General features: G+C 40.8%; 1 non-coding gene across 1 annotated transcript; it reads right to left on the bottom strand.

Annotated features, from left to right (window-relative positions):
* Positions 1-530: 530 nt before the first annotated feature.
* On the bottom strand, positions 531-637 carry LOC112725681 (small nucleolar RNA R71). Its single transcript, XR_003164772.1, has one exon. It is a non-coding gene; the product is annotated as a small nucleolar RNA R71 (small nucleolar RNA).
* Positions 638-10923: the final 10286 nt, after the last annotated feature.

Genomic DNA, 10923 nt, shown 5'->3' on the forward strand with positions numbered 1-10923 from the left:
TTCTTAGATTAAGGAGGGAAGCAAGAGGAAAGAGAGTAGTTGGTGCTGAGGAAGAGGAAGAGTATTTTGAACCAAACATGGATGAAAACATGGAGAACCATCATGAAGAAGAGGCTCACAACCATGGCAGAGAGGGTCTAGCAAATCATGCTGGGCAAGAGAGAAGAGTTTTGGGTTCTTACATCAACCCAAACCCAGGAAACTGTGGGAGTAGCATCCAAAGGCCAACCATACATGCCAACAACTTTGAACTAAAGCCACAGCTCATCACCCTTGTTCAGAACAACTGTTCATTCGGAGGGAGTGTCCAAGAAGACCCCAATCAACATCTAACCACCTTCCTGAGGATATGTAACACTGTGAAGTCTAATGGTGTTCATCCTGACACCTATAGACTACTTCTGTTCCCTTTCTCACTCAAGAACAAGGCATCTAAATGGCTGGAATCCTTCCCAAAGGAGAGTTTAGCAACCTGGGAAGATTTGGTAAACAAATTCTTGGCAAGATTCTATCCTCCTCAACGGATTAACAGGCTGAGAGCTGAGGTGCAAACATTCAGGCAGCAGGATGGTGAGACTCTATATGAAGCATGGGAGAGGTTTAAGGACCTGACAAGAAGGTGTCCACCAGATATGTTCAATGAATGGGTGCAGCTACATATTTTCTATGAAGGCCTTTCTTATGAATCAAAGAAGGTAGTAGACCATTCATCTGGGGGATCTCTTAATAAGAAGAAGACCATTGAAGAAGCCATAGATGTCATTGAAACTGTACTTGAGAATGACTACTTCTATGCTTCTGAAAGAGGAAACACTAGAGGAGTGATGGAGCTGAATAATGTGGATGCACTACTGGCCCAAAATAAGCTTATTACCAAGCAGCTGGCTGACCTCACCAAGAAGATGGAGAGGAACCAAGTGGCAGCAATCACCACCTCATCAGCAACCCAAGAGGGAGTGAATGCTGAGGCAGAGGAGGAGCAAGAACAAGCCAATTACATTGGAAATTCACCCAGGCAAACCCATGATCCATACTCCAAAACCTACAACCCTGGATGGAGGAATCACCCAAACTTTGGGTGGGGAAATCAACAAGATCAAAACCAAGATCAGAGACGTCATAACCCCAACAACCATGCAGCTCACCAACATTCCACACAAAGATCATATCAACACCACCCTAACAACACCTCTCCACATCATTACCAAAACCAGAATGACCAAACTCACCCCTCCACTCTCAACTCACCCTCATCTGAAGATAGACTCTCCAAAATTGAGACTATGCTTGAGGGCATATGCAAAGAGATTCAAGATAATAAGGTATTCAAAGAGGAGGTGCGAGCTAGCATCAAGAACCAGGGAGACACCATCAAGAGGCTGGAATTTCAAGTGGGATACTTATCTGAAAAGATTCCCAAACCTACTGATAGCTTCCCAAGTGACACAGAGAAAAATCCGAGAGGTGAAGCAAAGAAAGTCAGATGGGAAGATTGCAAGATGGTTACTACAAGTAATAAGGAGACTGAGGAAAAGCAAAACAAGCCATTAGAACAACTTGGAGAGACATCAGCAAAGAAACAGGAAAAAGATCGCCAAGAACCCAAAACTTTACAAAAGGAGCTGACACAGAAGGAGCTGCTGAAACTCTATGCACCTTTTCCCCAATTACTCAATGGTGCTGTAGAGAAGAGAATATACTCAAGGTTTCTTGACCTGTTTGCATCCCTCCATGTAAACATACCATTCATCAAGGCCCTCCAACAAATGCCCTCATACATCAAGTATATGAAGGAGCTACTGACCAGGAAAAGCTCACTCAAGGGAGGACAAACAATAGTGATGAATAAGGAATGCAGTGCTCTCATTCAACCAGAGTTGCCTATAAAAAGGAAGGACCCAGGGAGTTTTCACATTCCTTGTGCAATAGGAGAAACACGGTTTAATAGAGCACTCTGTGATTTGGGAGCAAGCATCAACTTAATGCCTTTATCCCTTATGAAGAGGCTGCAGATCAATGAGATAATGCCCACATATGTAGTCATCAGGCTGGCTGACAAAACTCAAAAACAAGCAATAGGAGTGGTGGAAAACGTGTTAATAAAGGTTGGAAAATACTTTCTTCCCACAGATTTTGTCATCTTAGACATGGAAGAGAGTCACACTCACCCAATCATATTGGGAAGACCATTCCTAGCTACAGCCAGAGCACTCATAGATGTGGAGCGAGGGGAGCTAATTTTGAGGATCCATGATGAACAGCTCAGCTTCAATGTCTTCAAACTCTCACAAGAAACAGATCAAGAGAACAAAGAACCAAGCAAAGATCATAATGAGATACCGAGGGAAGAAGCAAGCACTGAAGCACAAACAACACCTCTGGGAAACCCCTTAGTTGATGAACAAGGAACTCAGTAGCTGTCACAGCTTAAGGAAAATCAGGAGGAACCTAAACCACCAGAGTCATGTGAGACCAACAACAAAATTTCATTAGAAGAGGAGGTCACAAAGAGCAAGGCATCATCAAAAGGGACAAAGAAGAAGGCACCAAGGAGGTGGAGGAACAAGAAGATCCCTACAGAGGACTTTTCTCCGGGGGATAAAGTGATCTCAGCCTACTTCCCAGATATTCCACCTCATCTCCCCACTATCCCATCTCAGTTACCTAAGGTCTTCACCATTAACAGAGTTCTTTCCTTAGAACATGTGGAGATCCTTGATGAAGCCAATGGATATAGGTCTACTGCAAGAGGGGAAGATCTAAAGCATTACCAACCACCCTGATAAAGGCAAAACGTCAACCTAGTGACGCTAAAGAAGCGCTTCATGAGAGGCAACACATGTTTTATATGCATTTAGATTAGTTAATAATGCAAGGTTCATGAATTTCAAATCAAATTGATATGCATTTGTATGAGTCATTGTGTGCAACATATAGTGAAGAACAAGTTTGGTGTTCAAGGCACATTATGAGAAAATCAATGTAACCCATATCATGTCACTCTTAGAGGCCTTGAACAATTCTTTTACATCACACGACACCAAACTAAGTTTGGTGTTGCAAATATTGTACACATGGATGTTGAGCTAGTCATTTGGTTTGCACTAATGAATGGCACTTAGTTAGTTAAAACAAAAACTTTAAAAATTAGTTATTCTTTAAATTTTGCCGCCACTTCCTACAAGTGTGTTTTTAATCATTTTTTTATTTTGTATGATCATTGATGGGGCATTGAAGGGTTCGGATAACACAAAAGGAAGAATATTTCGCACGTGTCTCAAGGGGGAATGCATTGGGAATGGTTGCCATGCAACATTGGAAGAAGAACAAACTTGGAAACTGAACCAACCCCATCATAAAGTTGGCAATCCTTGTCCTCTTCCATTGATAAACCCCATCCGTCCATCACACAACAACTCCATCAATCCACACCTTCCATTCACTCACCACCTCCCTAAATAAGTGAGTCCTAGTCTGTACTTCCCCTTCACACCCAAAGTGCCATTTCTCACACTTCACACCTTCTGCATCCGAATTCCTTCATTACACCTTGTCCTAACCAACCGAATTCCTCATCTATCCGTACCTTCCACCCTTTTCACACAGCAAACTCAAGCTCATGGCATCATCAAGCTCCAAAAGGCAAAAGAGGAAGGAACCAGTAGAGAGCATTCCTTTCGATGAAAAGAGATTCAAAACTGCATTCCATGAACTCGAATTTGAATGGATAAAACTCAAGAAGATACTGCCTGAGTTAACGTTCCAAATTGACGAAGATGAGTGCCCACAGATTCGAGAGAAGATTGAACTAAGAGGGTGGCAAAGGCTCACGAACCCAGAGGGGAAGATCAATGCAAACCTCATCAAAGAGTTCTATGCAAATGTGGTTAGAGAAGACAAAACCAAGGCCCCAACCTTCAAAAGTTACGTAAGAGGAAGAGAGGTGGACTTCAGCCCAAATGCTATAACAAGAACTCTTCAGCTGAAATCACCACATTTTGATGAGCTTAGTTATCATGCAAGGATAAGTAAGAGCCCTGACAATGATGAACTCGAAGAAATAGTGACTGACATATGTGTCATAGGAGCTGACTGGGAAAGGTATGCGGATAAGATACCCCGGTTCATCAAGAGGGGAGACCTTAGCCCGGAAGCCAAGGGATGGTTTGAACTCGTGAGGAGGTCTATCCTCCCAGCTGTAAATAATTCAGAGGTCAATATTAATCGAGCGACTATGGTACATTACCTAGTACAGGGTGGAGAAATCAATGTGCATGAACTCATAGCTGAGGGGATTCAAGAGTTAGCTGAGAAGGTTGATTCGGGTGCCAGGCTTTGGTACCCCAGCACCATTCTCAGATTGTGTACAAAGGCCAAGGTAGTCTTCGAGGATAGCAATCCAGACTGGGTGAACCCTGGGAGGCTAGTTACACTTCAGCGTCTGATCTATACTATGCCCGCCCAACAACAAAGAAGACCTCAAATAGGAAAGCGAAAACCAAAAGAAGGAGCCCACCAAGAAGAATCTCATCAGGAAGAACACCAACAAAGAGAATATTATGACCTAACCAACATAAACCTGAGTCACATTCATGGAGCCATTGAGGAACTAGCAAGGAGTTATATGGAGGGACAAGAACAACAACTGCATGTTCAAGCTCAAAGGATGGATCGTCAAGAAGAGCTCCTTTCTAATTGGATGAATCAACAAGGGGAGTGGCAGAAACAGCAAATGGAACATTATTCCCAGCTCACTCAAGCCATCAATCAAGTGTCTGAAAGGCAAGAGCGTCAAGATAAGCGCCTTCAAGAACTCAACCAATGCCAGCTAGCTCAGACGAAGGCATTCAATGAGTTCAGTGTACTTAATGAAGGATGGCAACTACATAGGAAGGAGTTCAACATAAACACTCAAGCCAAGTTGAACTACATGTCTAGTCATATGCATAATCTACACTATGCCATCCCTACATATGATGTGGTCCAAAAAGATTTTGTAGAACAAGAAGAAAGGAAGGTGAAACAGCAGAAGGAAACACTGAAAAAGAAGATGGAAGATGCTGGTTTTTGGAAGAAGTTGATTGGAAAAGGCAAGAGAAGTGGGAGTACAAGCACTCAAGAGAAACACAAAGAGGACAAGCAAGAGGAAGAGCATGGACAACCCCATGAGTAAAAGATGGTGGAGTTCCCTCTTTGTTCCATCTTTTTTCAAGCTTTAAATAAGGAAAATCATGTATGAAATAGAACATGTTCCATGGTAGTTTAGAAATTTTCAATTCTGTCTTTATGTTTTTCATTGCCTAGGTCTATGATTACTAGTCAAGTTGCCTGTTTTCAATTCCACTTTGCTTATTGAGTTGCTTGCCTCCTTTTGAATCAAATAAAAAAGAGAATGTTTGTTATCAAAGACCAGAGGGTATTTCATATTATGGAGTAAATTCCTTAGTTTGCGATGTGGTCATAAGTTGGCTAAGTTGGTTCACCAACAAGGGTGGGAAGATAACTATCTGGCCTGAATCATATGCTTGAAACACACCCCATGAGACTAGCTAAATAACAAGATCCTAATAAGAAAAAGGGGAAAAGAACAATAAGAGTTGAAAAAGAAAGAAAAGTTAATAAAGAATAAGGCTAGGCACCAAGGGTTTGAAACTTGAGAGATGTGTCTGTGGTGCTCCTGTACCAAGGATCTGCTTGGATGAATAAGTTCATAGGAGTGCTTCATCACTTGGTAACTTGGGTTAACTAACCCGGGATTATCAACTGAAAATCCATTATCAAGAGCAACCTTGCTACAGAACATTTAGTAACCCAAAGAGGTGCTGGACACCATAGTCTCAAGAAAGAAAATAAACAAACCATGTGCCTGTGGTGTGTATGTATGGGGGAAAGAGACTTGAGGGAGTAAATCCTTAGGGGTGTCTCAACACCTAGCACCTTGAACCAACTGGTTCGGGAGTGCTGGCTGAAATCTTATCTTAAAGAGTCGCCCCCTCACAAAGCACTTAGTCTAAGAACACAAACAAGCCCTGAAATAACAAAAAGGATCAATGAATAAAAGTCTCATGGGATGCAATCAAGTGAGTGTTCTAGGACATGATAAAGGTCTGAAAGCCAGTGAAGGAATGAACCTAAGTTGCTATGCATGAAACCACCATAAAATCAAAGGACATAACTTCCACAATAATGACTCATTTCTCTTGGCATTCCATTCATCATTCTCTTGTTCCAGTACTTGCTTAGGGACAAGCAAGCTTTAAGTTTGGTGTTGTGATGCTAGGGCATTTTGGCCAGTTTCACTAACCTTTTCTTTATTGTTTTTAGGGTAGTTTCATGCATTTTCTTAGGGAATAAGCAAGTTTTGGGTAGAATTTCACTTACATCTTGATTCAAGCATACATTGTGCACTTTACATGATTTCATGAGGATTTTGCATGAATTTAATGACGAATTGGATGATGCATTTCCCATGACTGGGACTAGAGCTTTGATGCACTTTATTGCTTGATTTCAAGACAAAGAAAGCAAGGAAAAACCACGTTAGCAGCCATGTTAGTCTAACTAACGTGACCTCTAACTTGGAATGCGAGCTAACTTGCAAAGTTAATGAGAAAAGTAATCGCCAATAACGCCCTCGAAGCCATAATAGCCCACGTTAAGAGTCACATTAACTAAGTTAACGTGAACTCTAACGTGGAAGAAAGAAATGAAGCCAACGTTAGTGACACTTAACTTTGTCACTAACGTTGGACCAAGCTCACAATTGGCCACATTAAAAGCCACGTTAACTCAGTTAACGTGGACTCTAACGTTGAGAAGCAAAAGAGAAGCCAACGTTAGTGACACTTACCTTTGTCACTAATGTTGAGCTAAGCCACAATGAGCCACGTTAACTCCCACGTTAACTTAGTTAACGTGGAAGCTAACGTGGAGGGAGCAAGAATCGCCAACGTTAGCGACACTCACCTTTGTCACTAACGTTGGAATAAGCCAATGTGAGCAACGTTAACTCCCACGTTAACTTAGTTAACGTGGAAGCTAACGTGGATAAGGGAATGATGAGCCAACGTTAGTGACACTCACCTTTGTCACTAACGTTGGAAATGGCTATCATTGCTACGTTAGAAGCCATGTTAACCTAGTTAATGTGGACTCTAACGTGGGAAGTAGGGGCACATTGGAACGTTAGTGACAAAGGTAAGTGTCACTAACATTCTCGAAGGATTGGCAAGCTTACGTTAAGAGCCACGTTAACCTAGTTAACGTGGACTCTAACGTAGGGGGAAGGGAAGACTCTCAACGTTATTGGGAAAGGTGAGTCCCAATAACGTGTGCGAAGGACCAAGAGGCAACGTTAGTGGTCACGTTAGTGCCACTAACGTTGAAGTTAACGTGGACCATCCCTGGGTGAGGAACGTTAGTGAAAAAGGTGATTGTCACTAACATTCTCGAACCCACACTCTCACTTAACGTTAACGCCACTAACGTCCTGAGCTAAACACCCTGCCTACCTCACACTTTCTCTCTGCAAGTAAAGCTAAGCCCACTGCAAAAGTTAACTCCTTCAAACTCAAGATCCAAAGGCCCATATCCAAGACTTGAAGAACCAACTAGAAGATCAGAAGAGTAGTATATAGGGGTAGTTTTGAATTAGGAAGGAGCTTTTGGGGGGATTGGAAATTGAGAACTACTCTCTGTATAATTTACTTTCTCTGCACTTCTAGTTCTAATTTTCATGATGTATTCTCCATCTTTGTTTTCTATTTCCAGAGTTATGAACAACTAAACCCCTTTCATTGGGTTAGGGAGCTCTGTTGTAATTTGATGGATCAATACTAGTTTGCATTACTCTTCTTCTATCTTTTCTCTTGATTTTACTAGAAAGCTTTCAATCTTCATCCAATTGGGTAGTTATCTTGGAAAAGAAGCTATTCATACTTGGATCTCTTCTGAACCTTGGAAGAAAAATGAAGAGATCATGCTAGAAATGCTTTCTCATGTTGGACCAAATTGGGTTTGGTTGGATATGGTGACTATAATCCTACTAACACTTGATTTGGGAATGCATGTGGTATAATCAGTGACCATACTTCATCTCTTCTCATGAGCAATTGACCAAGGAATTGGCTATTCATCAAGATTTGAGAGATTGAATTGCCATGGAATTGAAATTCGATCACTTAAGATTGCCAAAGATATCAATGAATGCATTGATTGAGGAAGAGATGAAAATGAACTTGATCTGGAGAGTGCAACATCTCCTAAGCCCAATGAATCCCCATCTCTGATCTTACCCATTCTCTTTAATTTTTGCAATTTACTTTTTATGAGCATCTTCCCCATTCCCATTTAAATTCTGCAATTTACCTTCCGCCATTTACTTTCAGCTCTTTACTTTCGGCATTTACATTTTCTGCTATTTACTTTCTTGCCATTTAATTTCCTGCAACACTCAAACCAAATTCTGCTTCGCTCAACTAGAACATTCTTCTAATTAAAGTTGCTTGACCAATCAATCCCTGTGGGATTTGACCTCACTCTATTATGAGTTTTTACTTGACGACAATTCGGTACACTTGCCGAAGGAAAATTGTTGAGAGACAAGTTTCTATGAGCATCATGTTTTATCATCTTCTCCATCAATGTCTCCAAGTTGGAGATCCTTTGAGATTCCTGGGGTGATTGTGGTTGATTATGGGATGTTGATGGTGAATGATAGTTGTTTTGGTTAGTCGATGGGTTGTTAGGTGGGTAGTAGTTGGATTGGTGTTGATTATTTTGTGGTTTTCTGTATGGATTTTGGTTAGTGTTTTGATAGTTTTGATGGTTTGTGTTTCTGGAAATGTTTTTGTTTGAGTTTCTTTGCCAAGGCTGCTAGTTTTGACTCTTTCCCCATTTCAGATTTGGGTGGTTTCTCCAGGATAAGTTGTAAGTGTCTCCATGGAAGTCATTTGATCCAGAACCTTGGTTGTGCATGTACTGGACTTGCTCTTACTGCTGCTCCTCATAACTTTCCTCCTGCTGTCCCCACACCACTGATGGTTGGTTAGTTGTGCTCACTGCTACAAGTTGCAATCCATCCATCCTCTTTGACATTATTTCAATTTGCTGTTGGAGTTGCTGGTGCATGAGTTTGTTCTGAGCTAGTATGGTATCAACTCCTTCAAGCTTAAACACACCCTTCTTTGGAGCTACTTGCTTTTCAGAGGAGTAGAAATACTCATTGTTGGCCACTATATCTATGAGATCATGTGCCTCTTGAGCAGTTTTCATCATTTGCAAAGATCCTCCTGAGAAATAATCCAAAGCTTTCCTTGAAGGTAAGGATAAGCCTTCATAGAAATTCTGCAACTCCACCCATTCACTGAGCATTCCTTCTGGACACCTTCTGATCAAAGCCTTATACCTCTCCCAAGCTTCATACAATAACTCTCGTTCTTGCTGTCTGAAAGTTTGCACATCATTTTTTAGCTTGATGACTCTTTGAGGTGGATAGAATTTGGCTAGAAATTTGCTAACCAAATCATCCCAGCTGGTAATTCTCTCGTTAGGAAAGGTTTCTAACCAATGTGTGGCTTTGTCTCTCAGTGAAAATGGGAATAAAAGAAGCTTATAGATGTCAGGGTTAACTCCATTGGTTTTGACAGTGTCACAGATTCTCAAAAACACAGAGAGGTGTTGGTTTGGATCCTCAGTAGCACTACCTCCATATTGACAATTATTTTGAACCAGGGTAATCAATTGAGGCTTGAGTTCAAAGTTATTGGCATTGACATTGAGGGTTAGGATGCTACTCCCATAATTCTTTGGGTTGGGGATAGTGTACGAAGCTAAGACTCTTCTCTGAGGTTGACCATTGATGTTGGCCACACCATCAGTGTGGTCTGGAATGTTATCATCCATTACTTGATCTTCCTCCTCTAACTCCTCTTCACCAATAACTCCCTTTCCTCTCGCTTCTCTTCTCAACCTTTGGAGGGTTCTCTCGTCAAGGTTAAAAGATGTTGATTCACCTTTTCTTCCTCCTGACATAAAACACAAAACCAGAAACCACAAACTGAAGCACTCTACTGCTAGAGTGAGGTTAGTGTCAGCTTAAGCAAAAATTCAAACAGTTAGTGTGCTTAGTAAAAATTAAAAGAAAATGCTTAATCTAGATTATCACCATACTTAATCATTGTCAATCTAAATCAATCCCCAGTAACGGCGCCAAAAACTTGATGAGGGAAAAATGATTCCATACAAACTCACCGGCAAGGGTATCGAGTCGCATCAAGTAGTAATTACTCACAAGAGTGAGGTCGATCCCACAGGGATTGATAGATTGAGCAATTTTAGTTAGGTGATGAATTTAGTTAAGCGAATGTTTGAAGATTTGAGTTAAACTTGATCAATAGAAGCTAAATTGCAACTAAATAGAAGTGCAGAAGGTAAATTGACTGAATCTAAAGGTGCTGAAGAAGTAAATTGCAGAAAATTAACGTGCAAGAAAGTAAAATAGCTGAAACTTAAATTGCAAGAAAAGTAAATTACAGAAACTTAAAGTGCAAGAAATGTAAATTGCTGAATCTAAATTGCTGAGAAATATAAATTGCTTGAAGAACAAAAAGATTTGGGTACTGGGATTCAGAATTAAACTAGAAAATGTAAATTGCAATAACTCAAAGAACTATGAGATGCAGATTCAGATCTGGATCTCAGTAGCTGAAACTGAAATAGAAAATTGCTTCAAGAAACAAAACGGCAGGAGAACTTAAATCAATTCTGAAATCCTGAAGAGAAATTGATAATTAAAGAAGAGTAATGAAAACAGAAAACAGATCCAGATCTCAATTACTCTCTTGACCAATCAGAAGAGAAATTACAGAGGAAAATGAAAATGAAAACAGAAGAGAAGATTAAGATCCAATTCTTAGAACAATT

The sequence above is a fragment of the Arachis hypogaea genome, chromosome 11 (genome assembly GCF_003086295.3).
Source record: "Arachis hypogaea cultivar Tifrunner chromosome 11, arahy.Tifrunner.gnm2.J5K5, whole genome shotgun sequence".
NCBI lineage: Eukaryota > Viridiplantae > Streptophyta > Magnoliopsida > Fabales > Fabaceae > Arachis > Arachis hypogaea.